At 40.3% G+C, this 18,311-nt stretch overlaps 2 protein-coding genes across 2 annotated transcripts in view; one reads left to right on the top strand and one right to left on the bottom strand.

Annotated features, from left to right (window-relative positions):
* Positions 1–18,311, bottom strand: part of LOC126270569 (craniofacial development protein 2-like) — a 120,261-nt gene that overhangs the window by 40,622 nt on the left and 61,328 nt on the right. The gene's annotated exons all lie outside the window — the stretch shown is intronic.
* LOC126270585 (glycolipid transfer protein) overlaps positions 17,949–18,311 on the top strand; it is an 83,630-nt gene continuing 83,267 nt past the window's right edge. The window contains exon 1 of the mRNA XM_049974081.1: positions 17,949–18,011. The gene's annotated coding sequence lies outside the window, so the exon portion shown is untranslated. The remainder of the gene's footprint in view (positions 18,012–18,311) is intronic.

The following is an 18,311-nucleotide window of genomic DNA, read 5'->3' as shown; positions in this document are numbered from 1 at the left end:
TTAGCACAAGTCATTAGTTTTCATGACTATGGCATCATCTTTTCAAGTGCTGCCAGCCACTTGTACTTGCTCCATTAATGCATGTCCATTCAGTGAGTTCCAGCCAAAATTACGCCCTGGTTGGAGCAGGCCTATTGATTTATTAATAATTTTGAGAATAATATTAAAATGGAAATTTGCTGGCACCACACAAGAGGTGCAACAGTAGTGAGTTCGCTGGGGAGTGTGTGTCTTAGCTAATTTAAGCACTGCAATGCACACTGCAGACATTCAGGCTTACGATTTTTCGTATACAAAAAATGTCTGTAGCATATAACGTTGCATTATTAGATGATAGTTCTTCTAGCCTTGAAGTTACTTACCTCCTCCTCTTCTTTGAAGACAATGCTATGGCATCCACCTAGCTCTGCTTAAATTTCTTGCTTCTCCAAAGTATTACAGGTACCAGCATTGCAGATAGATAGATCAGGTGAAGTAAGGAACTAGTAAGTGTAGTTGACTTTGCATTATAAGAATTAATATATTTCAGATTATTAGTGAACTAAACAGAAATCCACATCCTCTGTCTATCATCGATGGGAAAAGTCGGCAATAGAAGACTGACGAAACATCTGATAGGACTTTTTAACAAACATGTTCATCTTTTTCTCTCACTAGCTCCACAGGTTTGATTGCTGTGGGCGTAATGTGTTTTAATCTTTGCTGTAAACTAATTAGACAAATGGATGGATAAAAATAGACAGAAAAAATAAAACATATGTCCATATAGATAAACCACATAAATTCCAATACACAGACAACAGCCTGGCTAAAGACAGAAGTTACAACATTAGGGATGACGTAGATGAAATAAGATTAGCAACTACAAACAGAAATGTAAGTTTTGTGAATGTCCTATGGCCCCATGACCAGCCCTGGGTTAATACTGCTGTAAGCTGTGTGAACACTGAATTGAGCAGGCTGCTGCTGACAGAAATGAAATCTCATATGAGTGCAGTGACTGTTGCTACAACTGGGAAACGGGGACTTCGCCTTTTAAATTAAGAAAATTACATATTCTCTCAAAAATAAAAGCTCACCTGGATTTGATGACGTTTAATGGAGAACTAAAGATTTTTTTCCGTGTACTACACTCTGTCTTACCTGAAAAATGTAATGCATCATTAACTCAAGCCATTTTTCCAGAGAGACTGAAATGCTGATCTGATGAAATTACATTTTCTCGGATACATATTGAGTCTCCACTTTATCTTCAATAATGATAGAAGCTGAAGTAATGAATTAAAATTTGTACCAAGGCCAGGTATTGAAGTTTATGTTAGGAAGGGCACTGGATTATCGTACTCTGTGCAGCTGTTTTAGCCACATTGCCAGGGTGGTGTAGGGATAACACGTTTGCGTAGTAAGCAGGAGACCTGTGTTCAAGTTCTGGCCTTGGCACAAATTTTAATTCATTACTTCAGATTCTGTCCTTACTGAAGACTGAAATGTGTAGTTGTTAAACCCTTCTTTAAGACAGGTGACAGGAGAGATGTCTATAATTAATGACCCATTTCACAACTGACATCACTAAATCACAATTAAGATTTCAGAAGAGTTGCTCTACTGAGAATGCCAATTACATGTTCACTTACAGAATTTTACTAGCATTAAATGACAAAAAAATAGTGCTGGTCGGTATTTTCTCATTTATCCTAGATAAATGAGGTTACATGGGACTGATGGTATAGCCAATCAGTGGATAATGTCATGTCTAACCAAAAGAATGGAGGAAGTTGTGCTTAGTAACACATCTGATGCTGACCTAGTACATTATTGTGATTGAGCAGAAATCATATATGGAGTTCCACAAGGTTAAATCTTAGGTTCACCATTGTTCATCTTATATGTTAATGTTCCTCTGTCTAACATAAAACAACTAGAATTAATTCTTTTGGCAGATAACACTAGTACTGTAATCAGTCTAAGCATACATACAGCAACAGAAGAAATAGTAAACAATGTTCTTAAAAGTATCATTGACTGATTTTCAGTTAATTGTCTCACTCTATATTTTAAAAAGACACAAATACTCAGTACTCAACATCTAGTGGTACTACACCAATGATAAGAATAACACATGGTGAGGAAATAATAAATAGGGTGCAAAATTCAAAATTGAGAACTTTTAACATTGCGGCGTGTCAGCAATCATGAATAATTTAATGATTATAGAGAATTCACCTCAATTGCAAATAGAAACCGGATGTTGACATAGGTTTCAGCATGGATAATCACACCTTCTTCGGAACACACTAAAACTACAAACTGCCTTAAGAGGAATGGTCCAACATTAAAACAGAACGCCCAAACGGGCGAGTCTTTTGCCCTTTTGGGCATTCTATATTAATGTTGGACTTTAGGCAGTTTGTAGTTTTAGTGTGTTCTGAAGAAGGCATGGATTTCCACGTCAAAACCTAGGTCAACATCCAGTTTCTATTTGCAATTGAGGCGGATTCTTTATAATCATTAAACTTCAAAAGTCTTTGGTATCCAATCGATGAGAATTTACACTGTGAAAAACAGATTTTGGAACTCCTAAAGCAACTTACAGTTAGCTCAATAATGTGCAGAAGTTCTGGTCGAGAGTAATGAATTATTTAGGAATAAAGGAGACAACTCACCTTAAGGCACTAGCACTGCATCATCGAAAGATGCAGAGAAAGAGAGAGAGAGAGAGAGAGAGAGAGAGAGAGAGAGAGAGTATAAGGAATTTCATTCTGAAAGCTAGCAAAGTAAAGCTCTGTAGCTTTTGTGTGTTTATCAGTAGATGACACAGCACTTCTGCCTTTAGGTGAGTCGTCTCCTTTATTCCTAAATAATTTGTTACAATTAGTTCACCCACAGTTGCATTTAGAATCATTGCAAATTTTGGGGAGAGGGAAATCAGTATGTTTACATATTTTTCAATAATGTCATATGTAATAATGCTCTGGAGAAACTTGCCCTCAAGAAATAGTCTTTATTGCTCAAAACTGTGCTTTAAGAATTATATGTGGTGCTCACCCTCTATCACATGTTGACATCTGTTTAAGGAGATAGGCATTTTTGATACTACTTCACAGCATATTTATCCCCTCATGAACATTGTTGTGAATAATCCACTGCAGTTGAAAAGGAACAATGATGTATATTAGGTACAGCACCAGAAGAAAAAGTGACATTTATTATGCTACATAAGGTCATCTTTACCACAGAAAGAAGTGAACAAAGCTACAACTAAAATCTTTGATCACTAACCCAATGACATAAATTGCCTGATAGACAGAAAAGTAAAATTTGAAAATAAACTGAAAACTTTCTCCTTGACAACTCCTCCTCTTCCATATAAGCATTTCTTTTATTATAATGTGTAAAAGTTGGTGGGAAGGAATTACTAACTCACATCTGTATGTCTTCTTCTGTACAGGTTTCAAACGCTAGTAAATTTTATTCTTCACGATTAAGATAAATTTATGGGACACTGGAATACATAAACCAAGGATCTTTGCTATAAGAAAATATATGCCAAAAATTATTAATGTCAGATACCACTCTACTGAGAGGTATAAATCACGTATGCAGGAGAAACGGGCCTAAATTCTGCGCCTATTCTTGATCCATTATGTGATAAAAGAATAGAGACACAAGTTCAAATTATAGCATAACTGCAGGGTGAACGAGGTAGTACTTAAGGAACGTAAACAGAAATTTGGCAAATGATTATAGCTAATTTCAAGTTTATTTATGTTGTAACACTATACAGTGACCATTACCCAGTCTTTTGAAGTATCTACAGAAGCAAGAGGTCAGACAGAAGCTTGGTGTGAAGTAGGTGATACTTCTCCTCCTCTTCAGTCACCATTGATTAGCTCATGAGTGGAAAATGACATCGCAGCCATACAATCGTGGTCTTCAAGCACACACCTCCACGGCCAGCCTAAAGAGGCCATTTCACTCGGCACAGTGCCATGTCATGTGCTTCGCACCATTGCCCTCTCTACTGTTTTTGTGATTATGGGATACTTCACTGTGAGACAGTGCTTTAATGTAACCTCAGATTTTGTGTGTTGTACTTATTCCTATGTAATTCAGTGTGTCAATTTTCCTGTTTGTGTAGGTGAATTAAAAGTTGGCTGGTGGGAATCCTAATACTGTGTTTGTGCAACATTGCAATATTTTTGGCAATGAGTGCGGTATTCTAAACAGCGTGTTTCAATTTGCAGTTCACTGAGACCAATATGTCAGAGGGAGAAATTCTTCAATGTCTTGTTGAACAGCAGCAAGCTCTCACCAACCAGCAGCAGGCTCTCTCTGTGTCACTAAACAATTTGGCAACTTAACTGAGCTACAGGGTTCATCACCACTGATGGGGCCCCACTGTTTCCTCCATACAATGATATTGCAGAGGATCAGGATGTGCACAAGAAATGCCTTCAGTAAAATTTTCAATCTTTTGTTGTATCTGACCCCAATGTGTGTAAGGCTTTCTTTCTGTCATCATTTCTCCTCATGTTCCTCACCTTTTATATCAGCTAGCTCCTTTGTGCGAAGCTGCCTAGTCTCTCTTTTGATGGAATGTGTCGGTTGCGCACCAATGTACTCACATTATTGCTGCAAGCGCTGAGTTCTTCCATTGACAAAAACAGCCACAGCAGTCCTACAGAGCTTGGGCAGCAGAACTTTATGGGCTTTGCTGTGAATGCCAGGTTGTTACTGAAGCTCACTGGGACTCTCATGCTAATTCAATGTTTTGTGATGCTGTAATATGCTTAGCCCCTGGAGAGAAGTTAGTGAATGTGCTCTAAAATGTGAAAATCCGTACCTCATAGAGATTCTGACCATTGCCCAGTCTTTTGAAGTATCTACAGAAGCAAGAGGTCAGACAGAAGCTTGGTGTGAAGTAGGTGATACTTCTCCTCCTCTTCAGTCACCATTGATTAGCTCATGAGTGGAAAATGACATCGCAGCCATACAATCGTGTTCTTCAAGCACACACCTCCACGGCCAGCCTAAAGAGGCCATTTCACTCGGCACAGTGCCATGTCATGTGCTTCGCACCATTGCCCTCTCTACTGTTTTTGTGATTATGGGACACTTCACTGTGAGACAGTGCTTTAATGTAACCTCAGATTTTGTGTGTTGTACTTATTCCTATGTAATTCAGTGTGTCAATTTTCCTGTTTGTGTAGGTGAATTAAAAGTTGGCTGGTGGGAATCCTAATACTGTGTTTGTGCAACATTGCAATATTTTTGGCAATGAGTGCGGTATTCTAAACAGCGTGTTTCAATTTGCAGTTCACTGAGACCAATATGTCAGAGGGAGAAATTCTTCAATGTCTTGTTGAACAGCAGCAAGCTCTCACCAACCAGCAGCAGGCTCTCTCTGTGTCACTAAACAATTTGGCAACTTAACTGAGCTACAGGGTTCATCACCACTGATGGGGCCCCACTGTTTCCTCCATACAATGATATTGCAGAGGATCAGGATGTGCACAAGAAATGCCTTCAGTAAAATTTTCAATCTTTTGTTGTATCTGACCCCAATGTGTGTAAGGCTTTCTTTCTGTCATCATTTCTCCTCATGTTCCTCACCTTTTATATCAGCTAGCTCCTTTGTGCGAAGCTGCCTAGTCTCTCTTTTGATGGAATGTGTCGGTTGCGCACCAATGTACTCACATTATTGCTGCAAGCGCTGAGTTCTTCCATTGACAAAAACAGCCACAGCAGTCCTACAGAGCTTGGGCAGCAGAACTTTATGGGCTTTGCTGTGAATGCCAGGTTGTTACTGAAGATCACTGGGACTCTCATGCTAATTCAATGTTTTGTGATGCTGTAATATGCTTAGCCCCTGAAGAGAAGTTAGTGAATGCGCTCTAAAATGTGAAAATCCATACCTCATAGAGATTTTGACCATTGCCCAGTCTTTTGAAGTATCTACAGAAGCAAGAGGTCAGACAGAAGCTTGGTGTGAAGTAGGTGATACTTCTCCTCCTCTTCAGTCACCATTGATTAGCTCATAAGTGGAAAATGACATCGCAGCCATACAATCGTGTTCTTCAAGCACACACCTCCACGGCCAGCCTAAAGAGGCCATTTCACTCGGCACAGTGCCATGTCATGTGCTTCGCACCATTGCCCTCTCTACTGTTTTTGTGATTATGGGACACTTCACTGTGAGACAGTGCTTTAATGTAACCTCAGATTTTGTGTGTTGTACTTATTCCTATGTAATTCAGTGTGTCAATTTTCCTGTTTGTGTAGGTGAATTAAAAGTTGGCTGGTGGGAATCCTAATACTGTGTTTGTGCAACATTGCAATATTTTTGGCAATGAGTGCGGTATTCTAAACAGCGTGTTTCAATTTGCAGTTCACTGAGACCAATATGTCAGAGGGAGAAATTCTTCAATGTCTTGTTGAACAGCAGCAAGCTCTCACCAACCAGCAGCAGGCTCTCTCTGTGTCACTAAACAATTTGGCAACTTAACTGAGCTACAGGGTTCATCACCACTGATGGGGCCCCACTGTTTCCTCCATACAATGATATTGCAGAGGATCAGGATGTGCACAAGAAATGCCTTCAGTAAAATTTTCAATCTTTTGTTGTATCTGACCCCAATGTGTGTAAGGCTTTCTTTCTGTCATCATTTCTCCTCATGTTCCTCACCTTTTATATCAGCTAGCTCCTTTGTGGGAAGCTGCCTAGTCTCTCTTTTGATGGAATGTGTCGGTTGCGCGTACTCACATTATTGCTGCAAGCGCTGAGTTCTTCCATTGACAAAAACAGCCACAACAGTCCTACAGAGCTTGGGCGGCAGAACTTTATGGGCTTTGCTGTGAATGCCAGGTTGTTACTGAAGCTCACTGGGACTCTCATGCTAATTCAATGTTTTGTGATGCTGTAATATGCTTAGCCCCTGGAGAGAAGTTAGTGAATGCGCTCTAAAATGTGAAAATCCGTACCTCATAGAGATTTTGACCATTGCCCAGTCTTTTGAAGTATCTACAGAAGCAAGAGGTCAGACAGAAACTTGGTGTGAAGCAGGTGATACCTCTCCTCCTCTTCAGTCACCATTGGTTAGCTCACGAGTGGATAATGACATCGCAGCCATACAATCGTGGTCTTCAAGTTGCATGGGGCAGCACTGTGTTAAACAACAGTAGCAGTACACACAACAACAGTGGCCATGTGCTCCTCTCACGTAGTGCCCTTACTTCTTTGTTCGACAAGAGTGGCCCGAGTGCCCAAAGCATTGGGATATGTGCAAACACTGTAGAAAAATGGACATATTGTGTCTGTGTGCAACTCTCACTCTCATTCATCACATGGATGTAAACAGTGTTTCCCAAGTTACAACAGCCCTAAACAAATTTTATACTGAAGTGCATGTTATGGATAAGGTATTAAAACTGCTAGTAGACATGGGTGCTGCAGTGACTTTGTTAAATTCTCAAACCTATGTATATCTTTGATCACAGGTGTTGTCCACTGCCTCTTGTTCATTTGTGAGTTACAAAAAACAACTACCCACACTGGGACAGTTTTCTACTCTCATAAGGTATAAAGCAGTTGTTCGGCCTTTGACCTTTGTAGTGGTTGATGATGCCAACACTGAAAACTTATTTGGGTTAGATGTCATCAAAATTTTTGGATTCTCTATTTCTGATGAAGTGCATCTAGTATTGGATTAAGTTCTGTACTAACAACTGGACGCACTCTACTTGGAATTTTCCTCACTGTTTGTGGGCAGTATAGGGTGGGAATCCTCATTGCTTTTTGGGAGCAAGTCAAAGCAGAACTCAATTCTTGGGTGTTGTCACACCAGTCTCCCCTAGTGAATTGTCTACCCCATTGGTCATTGTCGCAAAACCTATCAGCAGCCCCCAGCTCTGTGGTGATTTTAACAAGTCTGTGAAATCACAGTCTATTTATTCATATCTGACAATTATCCTGTTTAAAATAAATTCTTAGCTTGGCTATCCAGGGACCAATATTTTTCCAAAATAGACCCATCTGGAATCCTTGCAACTGATTTCAAACATATCCTCATAGTTGATACCTTCTTTGGGTTGTACCAGTACCTGCACTTGCCATTCATCATAGCTAGTGCCCACGCTGTTTTCCAACAATTTCTGGAGCAACTCACAATTGCCATTCTGGGGTGCACTAAATACCTAGATGATATTTTTGTCTCCGATTCCTCTACAGATTAACACTCATGAACCTTCAGGCCTTGTTCATGGTACTGCAAACTGTGAGTTTGAAATGTAACTTGGACATGCAAACTATGAGTTTGAAATGTAACTTGGACAAATTGCAATTTTTTAGTCGTTCATCATCTACCTTGGTTTTGAAGTCTTACAAGCTTGCACTAGCATGTTGATGCCATTATGGCTTTGCCACGTCCTATCAATGTCAAGGAGTTGCAAGCCTTTCTTGGAACGATTGTGTGCTACCATAAATTTCTTCCTGATGCAGCCACAGTGGGGCTCAGATCCTTCAGGCTCTTCTATATCAAGGTGTTCCTTTTCACTGGTCATCACCTGAAAGCTTGCTTTTGCTCTGGTGACATCATTATTACACTTGGCACATTGTTTTCTTACCTTACAACCAGGTCAGTATCTCATTTTGGCCACAGATGCCACCTAGTCTGGCCTTGGAGCCATTCTTGTGGACAAACACATGGACAGTTCCGAGCGCCCTATGGCACATGCTTCCAAAACCCTAAATCAGGCATAACAGTGCTATTCACAGATAGAAAAAGAAGTCCTTGCTATTGTCTATGCACTCAAAAAACTTTTATGTTTTCCTCTATGGTTCTAAATTTCATTTGATTACTGGTCATAAACCTCTGGCTCTCTTCCTCATCCTTCAGTCTGTCTTCCAGACAAAGCAACCCATCACTTTCAATGCTGGAACTATGAGATTCACTTCCACCCCACTACACAACATGTTAATGTGGATGCTCTGTCTCGGTTGCCAATTGGCCCTGATACAGTGTTTTGATGAACTGTTGTGTTTCCATTTAGATGTCAAAGTCCAAAACACTGTGAATAATTTTCCCATTACCAGTTCTCAGATTCTGGCAGCTGTCAGCCAATCCTGTCTTACATCGGGCTATTCAATTTGTCCATGCTCTTCACCACAGTGCCCAGGGTTGTGATCCTGTCCATGTTGCAGTGGACCATCATGCACCAACTCTACTGGGCCCTCGGGCATGTTTCTTGGACAAAATTGCTGGCCCACCACACGTGTTTTGTTTGGGTTTTGACAACTAGATCATGCATGTTGTGTTAGCCTGTGTGTGTATGCTATCCATCAGGTTGCACCATGCGCCTCTCATGCTCTGTGGCCAACCCCCAGCACCCCAGGAGTGTATTCAAGCTGATTTTGCAGTTTCCTTCCTTAACTCTTTTTGGTTTGTTGACACTTTCTCAAAATTTCCTTATGTCTTTTGTAGTCCGTCCACATCCAGTCATGACTCTCACAAAGATATTTTCCTCGGAAGATTAACATATACGCTGGTGATAAACAATGGCCTGCAATTTGCATCTCAGGATTTTTGTACAAAGATGCTCTCTCTCAGTTGCCAACTGGCCCTGTTCCAGTATTTGGTCAGGATGAACTGTTGTGTTTGCATTTGGCATGTTATGACCCCTCACAAGTCAAACAGTGATGTGGAGCAGTTGATCCGTACTTTCAAACTCAGATGAAAAAATATATCACACAATTTTCTCTTGAGGACACACTCGATAGGTTCTTGAGCTCCTATAGGTTCCCTGCAGTTGATGACTATGGCCTGGTGAAGCTGCTTCACAACTGCCAGCCCCATATGCTGCTTCACCTGCTCCGGCCGATGCCCAGCCACCTGCCAACACCTGCCTCACAGCAGTTCTATCCGAGCTCTGCCGTTTGCACCAGCAAGTCTGGCCGATGCCCTAAGTGGATCTGGCAGTCGTACACCACTGCTGAGGCTGCTGCCTCTGAGTCATGTGCACCTTCAATGGCTTGGTGCCCTGACACTAGACCAGCTCTGCCCATGCATGACCGACCACGCACTGGAGACCTGCCACCAGCGTGGCTGCCTCCACTGTCCGCACTGGTCCTGCGGCACAGTACCCACCCCCTTTGGCTCCTGCATCATCTTCATTCTGGGAGCCACTGCTGCCAGGTGTAGCAGTTAGTGCAGGGCTGCTTTCCTCCCCATAAATCACTGCCACTGCCTTTGCCTTCTCTTTTACCTCCATCACCAAGTGCCTGCCTGCATATGGACATGGCAGCTCCATCACCGGTGCTTCATTATGGCCTCTCACGGGAGAGTGAGCACCACACCTGTCCACCCATATGTCATTTCAGACCATATTCTGCAGTAACAGCACGACACCTGCTCCAGCAGTCGTCCCATCTGACAAAGACACAGACATCTCCACAGTGAACAGATACCCCCAAGACGAAGGAGTGTTGTTGCCCCATACAGTAAGCGTACATAGTTAAACAGCGCGTGCTTCAATGACCACTTCACTCAGCACAGATGGCACAGCAAGAACTGTACTGTGTGCAAACAGCTGTATATAAGCCAGCCTGCCAGGCCCTTGGCCGCTCTAATGTTTTTGTGATTGTGTGACACTTTACTGTGAGATTGTGCTTTAATATACGCCTGATTTTGTGTGTTGTACTAATTACTACATTATCCAGTGTGTCTGTATTTTCCTGTGTGTGGAAATGAATTAAAAGTTGGTTGGTGGAAATACTCATATTATGTTTGATCAGTGTTACAACAATATATACGACTGGAACTGCAGCAGATAAAATAAAAGACGGGGAACAAAACAACACAATATCACAACCATACCCCATCATTAAGTCAAAATAGTCATAATATGAGCACCAATATTTTATATTAGTATATTATAATAAAAAATGTTTACCGAGTTTTATAGCAAGTTTCTAACAAGGCAAATTTTACCCACAGTATTTATAGGAGGTGTGAGTGGCTTGATATCCAAACTTGACCACCATTGTCAGTACAAAATACTACTCGCCAAATATGCTCATGCTCCCAAAATGTGGACCTAGCTCACCAGACTCCTACTGAATAACAGGCCCAGAAATCTCACACTTCATATAGTGGGGTCCTATGAAGCCAGTGTGACTGCAGGTCAATGTCATCAACTTTATGGATCTTGTGCTTGTGAGTTGTAAGTCACAGCTCTGATAAACATTACCTTTTTAGACTACAAGCTGCTTAGGACAGAGCTAAACACTACTGTGTAACAGTGACCATGAATGGAACGATTTTTACCAGGCTTTTGTGGGCATATTAGACAAACACAACCAGGTTACCCATGCACAGGTAAAAGTAAATCATACCTTTGTGCGATATTCAAACAATGCTGCAACAAGGATGCCTGCTATGCACCACCTCTTAAGCTTTAGTGATGGAGCTGGATCCTTCCTTTTGAGGTATTAAGTTTGTAATCCATGCAAATACAATGTGTCATAATTAACATCATACAAGACTCTAGACATTCAGGCAGTAATTCACAATCATGAGAAAGTTTGGAGGATGGAGGAGAGTGTGGCTGAACCCGACAAAATTAGCTGTAACGGCAATGGGGAGAAGTCCAAACATCAACAACTGAACAGAAATAGCTAGGATTATAAATAATAATACAGCCACAAAAACTGTGGTTAACCAGTTGCATGGATGTAGTCTGAACAATGATCAGGAAAAGAAAATGAGTAGAGTGGACAGAATACAGATGGCATTCTTTATTAATATATGTGTCCTTATGAAGTTACAGCATGCTGCAATAATGTACCTCCAACCAAACTAATAATATGAAATGGTTTTGGAGCAGTCACATGGTATTTTTGTAGGGAAACATCTTTTAAGACATCCATCCTGATAATGGTAACACCACTTTACAAAGGGGGACCAAGCACATATGACACAGAGGCACACTGCAAAGCGGGCTTCCTTAGGCGAGTATCACTGCACTCAACAGCTGTGCCTGTGTTGAATCTGGCTGAAAAACTGGTGTTTGCAAGTAGGTTATTTTAAATGATATGATTCACAACAAGATTACAGTTCAAACATTTTAACAGCACTTTTATTACTGAAAGAACTAATGTTTATGGCCAGATTGAATTTCATTCACTTAAATTATGCACAGATAATTGGCTAACCACATATTACACATGTGACTGATGTCCTATAATGGAATTGTTGGAGTGCAGTAATCTAAGACCGAAGTAACTATTTACAAAAGTTAGTTAAGACAGTCACTGATTAAAGTTCTTATATCACTGTCCTTGAAATCTAAGCCAATTCAATAACAAAATGATGTGCACAGTAAGTAACTATTCGAAGAAACCAAGCTTATAGTTTGACCCTATTGTCACAGTGGACATTATTGGAGCTTGACACGGTCCATGATACTAATGACACAGTCACTATCCAATTAATCATACACAACAGTCACTGAATTGTTAAATAAACTCTTAGATACAAAATCTAGGTAAATTCCAGTTCATTTTATGACATGATTTATACTACATTGTTTGGAGTGCATTATCCTGTATTTGAGGACATAGATGTTGCTCCATTGAAATTCACTGTAGACTGGCTTAAAATGGCTTCCCATATACCTCTTTTATAAATTTACAATAGCTTCAACTAAAATTGGCTATTTTACAATTAAACATTTATGTTTCTAAGTAACTGAATAGTGGAAGAAGAACTGTTTGAATGTGGTCTTTTAGATACAATGGTAATTTAAAGTGAATTCACTATCTTATTTGCCCAAATATGGAATTCCATTTCACTAACAATGTTAATTACTCTGAAACTAAAAGGGTGCAAAACTTGCTAACATATTTTGTCACTGGCTGCAGGATACTCCACATATTTAAGTATCTTTTTGATCTACTTTATCAGGAGAAAGAAAACTGGCATTCTACAGATCAGAATGTGGAATGTCAGATCCCTTAATCTGGCAGGTAGGTTAGAAAATTTAAAAAGGGAAATGGATAGGTTGAAGTTAGATACAATGGGAATTAGTGAATTTCAGTGGCAGGAGGAACAAGATTTTAGGTCAGGTGAATACTGGGTTATAAATACAAAAACAAGTAGGGGCAGTGCAGGAGTTGGTTTAATAATGAATAAAGAAATATGCATGGATAAGCTACTACAAACAGAATGGTGAATGCATTATTGTAGCCAAGCTAGACACGAAGCCAATGCCTATCACAGCAGTACAAATTTATATGCCAATTAGTTCCGCAGATGATGAAGAGATTGAGGGAGTCATGATGCAATAAAAGAAATTACTCAGATAGTTAAGAGAGATGAAAATTTAATAGTAATGCCGGACTGTAATTAGATAGTAGGAAAAGGAAGAGAAGGAAAACTAGTAGGTGAATATGGAATGGGGGTAAGGAATGAAAGTGGAAGCCACCTGGTGTAATTTTGCACAGAGCATAACTTTATCATAGCTAACACTTGCTTCAAGAATCATGAAAGAAGGTTGTATATGTGGACGAGGCCTGGAGACACTGGAAGGTTTCAGCTAGATTATATAATGCTAAGACAGTTTAAGTAACCAGGTTTTAAATTGTAAGACATTTCCAGGGAATGTAGACTCTGACCACAATCTGTTGGTTATGAACAGTAGATTAAAACTGAGGAGACTGCAATTTGAGGAGATGGGACCTGCATAAAATGAAAGAACCAGGATTTGTAGAGAGTTTCAGAGGGAGCATTATGGAACGATTGACAAGAGCAGGGGAAAGAAATACAGCAGAAGAAGAATGGGTACCTTTCAGAGATGAAATAGAGAAGGCAGCAAAGGATCAAGTAAGTAAAAAGACAAGGGCTGCGGTAACAGAAGATATATTGAATTTAATTGATGAAAGGAGTAAATACAAAAATTCAGTAAATAAAGCAGGCAAAATGGAATACAAACATCTTAAAATGATATGAACGGGTAGTGCTAAATGACTAAGAGGGAATGGCTAGAGGACAAATGCAAGGATGTAGAGGCATATATCACTTGGAGTAAGATATATACTGCCTAAAGGAAAATTAAAGAGACCTTTGGAGAAAAGAGAACCACCTGTATGAATCTCAGGAGATCAGATAGAAAACCAGTCCTGAGCAAAGAAGGGAAAGCAGAAAGGTGGAAGGAGTATATAGATGGTCTATACAAGGGGGATGTTCTTGAGGACAATATTATGGAAATGGAAGAAGACGTAGATGAAGATGAAATGGGAGACATGATACAGTGTGAAGAATTTGACAGAGCACTGAAAGACCTAAGTTGAAACACGGACCCAGGAGTAGACAACATAACATTAGAACTACTGATAGCCTTGGGAGAGCCAGGCCTAACAAAACTCTACCATCTGGTGAGAAAGATGTTTCAGACAGGCAAAATAACCTCAGACTTCAAGAAGAATATAACTAGTCCAATTCCAAAGAAAGTAGGTGCTGATGTGTGAAAATTATTGAATTATCAGTTTAATAAGTCATGATTGCAAAATACTAACACAAATTCTTTACAGAAGAATGGAAAAACTGGTAGACGCTGACCTCGGGGAAGATTAGTTTGGATTCCGTAGAAATGTTGGAACACGCGAGGCAATACGGACCCTATCACTTACCTTAGAAGATAGGTTAAGGAAAGGCAAACCTGTGTTTCTAGCATTTGTAGACTTAGAAAAAGCTTTTGGCAATGTTGACTGGAATACTCTCTTTCAAATTCTGAAGTTGGCAGGGGTAAAATACAGGTAGCAAAAGGCTATTTACAGTTTGTATAGAAACCAGATAGCAGATATAAAGAGTCAAGGAGTATGAAAGGGAAGCAGTGGTTGGGAAGGGGGAAGAGACAGGGTTGTAGCCCTATCCCCGATATTATTCAATTTGTATATTGAGCAAGCAGTAAAGGAAACAAAAGAAAAATTCGGAGTAGGAATTAAAATCCATGGAGAAGAAATAAAAATGTTGAGGTTTTCTGATGACATTGTAATTCTGTCGGACACAGCAACGGGCCTGCAAGAGCAGTTGAACAGAATGGTCAGGGTCTTGAAAGGAGGATATAAGATGAACATCAACAAAAGCAAAAGGAGGATAATGGATTGTAGTTGAATTAAATTGGGTGATTCTGAGGGAATTAGATTAGGAAATGACACACTTAAAGTAGTAGATGAGTTTTGCTATTAGGGGTACAAAATAACTGATGTAGGTCGAAGTAAAGACGATATAAAATGTAGACTGGCAATGGCAAGGAAAGAGTTTCCGAAGAAGAGATATTTGTTAACATCGAGTACAGATTTAAGTGTCAGGAAGTCTTGTCTGAAAGTATTAGTAAGGAATGTAGCCATGTATGAAAGTGAAACATGGACGATAAACAGTCGAGACAAGAAGAGAATAGAAGCTTTCGCAATGTGGTGCTACAGAAGAATTCTGAAGATTAGATAGGTAGATCATGTAACTTATGATGAGGTACTGAACAGAATTGGGGAGAAGAGGAATTCGTGGCACAACATGACTAGAAGAAGTCATCGGTTGGTAGGACACATTCTGGGCATCAAGAGATCACCGATTTAGTATTGCAGGGAACTGTGAAGGGTCAAAATCATATAGAGAGACCAAGAGATTGATACACTAAGCAGATACAGAAGGATGTAGGTTGCAATAATTACTTGAAGATGAAGAAGCTTGCACAGGATAGAGTAGCATGGAGAGCTGCATCTATCTAGTCTCTGGACTGAAGACCACAACAACAACAACAACAACAACAAAAAGTCAGTAATCAGTGGTGTACCTTTCATATGTTTACAAAGATGACAATAATCGAGTCTGAGGTTCCAGAATGAGATTTTCACTTTGCAGCGAAGTGTGCGCTGACATGAAACTTCCTGGCAGATTAAAGCTGTGTGCCGGACCGAGACTCGAACTCGGGACCTTTGCCTTTTGCGGGCAAGTGTTCTACCATCTGAGCTACCCAAGCACGACTCACGCCCTGTCCTCACAGCTTTACTTCTGCCAGTATCTCGTCTCCTACCTCCCAAACTTCACAGATGCTCTTCTGTGAACCATGCAGAACTAGCACTCGTGGAAGAAAGGATATTGTGGAGACATGGCTTAGCCACAGCCTGGGGGATGCTTCCAGAACGAGATTTTCACTCTGTAGCGGAGTGTGCACTGATTGGAAACTTGGGTAGCTCAGATGGTAGAGCGCTTTCCCACTAAAGGCAAAGGTCCCGAGTTCGAGTCTCTGTCTGGAACACAATTTTAATCTGCCAGGAAGTTTCATATCAGCGCGCACTCCACTACACAGTGAAAATCTCATTCCGGAAACATCCCTCTGGCTGTGGCTAAGCCATGTCTCTGCAATATCCTTTCTTCCAGTAGTGCTAGTTCTGCATGGTTCACAGAAGAGCTTCTGTGAAGTTTGGAAGGTAGGAGACGAGATACTGGCAGAAGTAAATTTGTGAGGACAGGGCGTGAGTCGTGCTCAGGTAGCTCAGATGGTAGAACACTTGCCCGCGAAAGGCAAAGGTACCGAGTCTGAGTCTCAGTCTGGCACACACTTTTAATCTGCCAGGAAGTTTCAAGTCTGAGGTTATTGATATTATGAAATTACCACAGTTTTGAGATAAACTAGCTGGCTCATTAACTTCTATTAACCAAGGGAAACTAGCAAAAGATAATATCTGCTCTTCTGCCCTCCTCCTCCTCCCCCCCCCCCCCCCCCCCCACACACACACACATAATAAAACACCTATAAAGAAATTTGCAGATTGCTTGCAGGAGAATACATTATTTTACCAATACTCCCACTAGGCATATGCAGCGACTGGAATGACTTTATAATTAAATAAGTAATTATGAGTAGGAAGACCTTCAAAATTCATTAAGCAATAGTATCGTGTTGTGCCAAGTAGTCTATATATTTTCCTGTGATGAATAATGTCATGTGCTAAACGAGGAGGGGGAAAAAACTGGCCCTCAGTACCAGGACTGAGCAGAAAATCAAGCTGGTATACATTGTTTTGATACGACATGGAAAATTTTTTTCACATAGCAGAACATAATAATTATGTGCGGATTCTTGGAAATTTTATAACCTACATCCTATGCACAAAATATTTGAACATGGGGATTAGCTCTAATGGGTGCTTCACTCACAGTCAATAGTGTACAACAATATCAGACAGTAAGATGGGAAAACATTCCAGAATTTCTTTAAGATTGAATGACTGCACCATAAGCAGGACTAATCTACCCATATGCAACCAAGGTAATTCTTTACTTTCAAAAAGGGTTTTTAAGGAGTTTAGCCTGCAAGTAACTCATTAGTTTCAAAGAAGACTTACTGGGACTGTTAGGCTTGAAGATTGTAAGGTTTCAAAACGATTCTAGTTTTCAAGAAGATTTAAGTTTTCAGGAAGATTTTTGTTTTTAAGCCGATGTCATTACGAATTTTATGTCCAATAAAGTTCTGGGTATTACGGTGAATTTTGTTTCACACGAGGCTTTCATTGCAGAAGGAAAGCTTTAATTCGTAGTTACTGTTTTGTGATTCTTTCATTATGTAGTTACTACGTTTATCCACGATAAGATGAAATTTAACTCTGTGGCTCTCGATAACAGCAGTAGGAGTGTCTTGGACTCGCACTCCTACTGCCGAAGACCACGGAGCGACTAGAGGACGGCGCGAACTTGCAGCAGTTCTGTTACCTTTACTGCAAACTGTGTGCACACAGGTGCACACTGCAAAATAATAAGTCGCGTCATCTGACAGCTTAACTTTGGCAGAGCTCAGAGATAAATGAATATCTTTCAACTAGTACCGATTTTCACCGCTCCTGGCAGCACTAGTACAATCGTCAAGTTATTGTGGACAGAGTACAACCTTGGATCAGTGATCTCCATACTATGGAATTGATTAGCTGTATTACTAATCATCACTCCCGTTACCAGAAGGTAACTCTTCAAGAGGAACGTGTTATTTTAGGCAAGTGCAATGTAGACTAAAAGGAGAGGAAGAATGCCAATAAATACAACAAAAAATGGAAAATATCTGGTAAAGGCCTATCTTCAAAAATGTCAAGGAGAATTACAATTTCCGTTCACACTACGTGCAGCTGTACAACACTGTCGCAAGCCAGAAAAGTTTATTATGTTTGCCTCTTTCGAGTCCCTCCATCATAAAATTGTAACTGGCACAGTGATCTGGGTGTTCCAATTCATTCGGAAACAGTAAGGCAACTAGTGTTCCAGGTT

Source organism: Schistocerca gregaria, chromosome 1, assembly GCF_023897955.1.
Source record: "Schistocerca gregaria isolate iqSchGreg1 chromosome 1, iqSchGreg1.2, whole genome shotgun sequence".
In the NCBI taxonomy this organism is placed as follows: Eukaryota; Metazoa; Arthropoda; class Insecta; order Orthoptera; family Acrididae; genus Schistocerca; species Schistocerca gregaria.
This window is presented reverse-complemented; position numbering and strand designations above follow the sequence as displayed.